The sequence below is a fragment of the Myotis brandtii genome, unplaced genomic scaffold (genome assembly GCF_000412655.1).
Source record: "Myotis brandtii unplaced genomic scaffold, ASM41265v1 scaffold456, whole genome shotgun sequence".
Lineage (NCBI taxonomy): Eukaryota > Metazoa > Chordata > Mammalia > Chiroptera > Vespertilionidae > Myotis > Myotis brandtii.
Window position 1 is genome coordinate 2,069,627 of NW_005367431.1, and position 2,364 is coordinate 2,071,990.

The 2,364-nt window shown below is 47.4% G+C and overlaps 1 protein-coding gene across 11 annotated transcripts in view; it reads right to left on the minus strand.

The window, feature by feature from the left end:
- PHACTR4 (phosphatase and actin regulator 4) overlaps positions 1-375 on the minus strand; it is a 76,638-nt gene extending 76,263 nt beyond the window's left edge. For 3 of the 11 annotated variants that reach the window (XM_005875113.2, XM_005875112.2, XM_014546822.1), the window contains exon 1: positions 118-369. The gene's annotated coding sequence lies outside the window, so the exon portion shown is untranslated. Of the gene's footprint in view, positions 1-117 lie in introns of all 11 variants that reach the window. The other 8 variants (XM_005875107.2, XM_005875108.2, XM_005875102.2 and 5 more) reach the window with 4 other exon arrangements.
- Positions 376-2,364: the final 1,989 nt, after the last annotated feature.

Here is a 2,364-nt window from a genome sequence, read left to right on the forward strand (position 1 = left end):
TCCCTCCCCCGGACCGCGACCCCCTGGCGGAACCAAGAACGCGACCCGAGCCTAAGGAGCGGCCGCAGCCGGACCCCGGGCACTTCCCGCTCACTTTTCCTTGCTCGTTGAACTCACCGGGGTCGCCCCGCCGCCTCCTCAGCCTCCACAGTAGTTTCCCCCGGAAATCCTACTTGGCCCACCGGCCGCCAGCGGCAGCCAGAGCCTGCGGCCCCCGGGAGGGGGGAGAGAGGGAGCAGGCCGGACAGTGAGGGGGTAGGAAGTGTCGCCGCGGGGGCTCACGGAACTTGTAGTCTCCAGCCCCCGGCCAGCTCTTCTTGGGGCCGACAAAATGGCGGAAACGTCTCGCTGTTTGCTCTCCGGGCGGTCGCCCCACGCGGCCTCTCTGGGCATGCGCCGCCCACTGGAGCCCCGCGTGGAAAAGAATTTGGGCACTTTCCCTGATATTGAGGGGGACAAAGGTCTATGGACTTGGAAGGACAGAGTTCAATAGACTGAGCTCCAGGCAGTGCCTAAGGTGGCAGCTGATGTAAGTGTTCTGTTTGAGAAAACTGTGCGGCCCAATTTCAAGTATAATCTCCCCAAAAGAAAAGACAAAAACTATTCACGGCCGACTTGAAGTGCAAAAAATTTAGAAGCAAGTTCCCTCAGGTTTGTGCATAAGGAAGAAGCTCATTCTTAATGCCTTCAGCCCGTTAAATCCAGTTATTCCGCATCACAAATATCTCAGTTCCTTCCCATTGTCTCCACTACCATCACTTGGAGGAAGCCACCAACATCGCTCTCCAGAACTCACTAGTTTCAGGCTCCAGGAGAAAGCAAGGCAGGGAAACCTCTGTTACTGGATTAGGGGATAGTTAATGAGGGTATGTGCTCGCTCCCTTTTTTTTCTTCCTTTCATTTATTGATTCTAGACAAAGAGAGGAAAGGAGCAAGGTTATGTGATCGCTTTCATTTATTGATTCTAGACAAAGAGAGGAAAGGAGAGAAAAAAAACATGGATTAGTTCCACTTATTTACCCGTTCATTGCTTGCTTCTTGCATGTGCCCTGCCCAGAAGTCAAACCCGCAACGTTGGGTTATCAGGAGGATGCGAAAAACATCGATTAGTTGTTCCACTTATTTACGCGTTCATTGCTTGCTTCTTGCATGTGCCCTGCCCCGAAGTCAAACCCGCAACGTTGGGTTATCAGGAGGATGCGCTAAGCAGCTGACCTCTGTGCCGGGGTCCGGTGCGCTCTTCAAGGTGGTTGTGCTTCCCAGGAGTGCGGAAAAGAGGCTTTTCAAAAGTGTGTTCACCTTGATGCGCAAAATCAACGGCCCGGACTTGCTTCATGCAAAGATAACCGTTTACTAGGGAGGTGACAGGCTTGAGGGTGACTACCCTTCCTGACCTGCCCCGTTAGGAACTTAGGGTCAGACCATCCTGTGAGGTCACTCTCAGATTTACTGCAGAGCCCCTTTTTCATTCACATGGAGATATTCAGTTTGTGGAAACTCATAGTTGGGATATAAATACTTTTGTATACTTATCTATACTTTTCTGCATGCATATTGTGCTCCCAGTATAACTTATTAAATGGAAAGTGGCCTGGACCAGGCCTCTCTTGTCTTCTGGGAGGCCAACTAACAGTAAAGACTATTTCTAATCATTATTATTTCTGGATTTAGGGCTTATGGGCTCTGTTGGAGCATAATGTTAAGAGCAGAGGCTTTGGCAACAAACCTGTTCTGCCGCTTCCGGTCTGTGTGCCCTTGGCCAAGTTATTTAAACCCGTTAGGATTCAGTTTTCTCCTTGTACAATAGCAAACATAATAGTACCTAATATATAGGTTGGTGTGAAAATTAAGTTAATGCACATGAAGTGGCCAACACTATACCTGATACATGTTAAATGCTTAATAAACAATAACTGTTATGGAGGGTAATATTCGTTTTCATCTTTTTTTGTTTAAGCTTCCAAATTTTCAACAAAGAACATAGACACAGGCTACAGGAATAAGGATGTTCATTGTAGCACTATTTGCATATAATAATAATAATAGAGCCCTAGCTAGTTTGGCTCCGTGTAAAGGGCACTGGCCTGCGGACTGAAGGGTCCCGGGTTCGATTCCGGTCAAGGGCACATACCTCGGTTGAAGGCTCTAGAGCGAGTGCAGGAGGCAACCAATCGATGTTTCTCTCACATCGATATTTCTGTCTTTCCCTCTCTCTTCCACTCTCCCTAAAAATCAATGGGGAAATATCCTCTGGTGAGGATTTAAAAAAAAAAAAAAAGATGTTGAAAAACAAACATAAATGATAAAATAATTTTAAAAATAATAATAATAGAGACAATCTACTGGAGAGCAGGTAAGTCAATT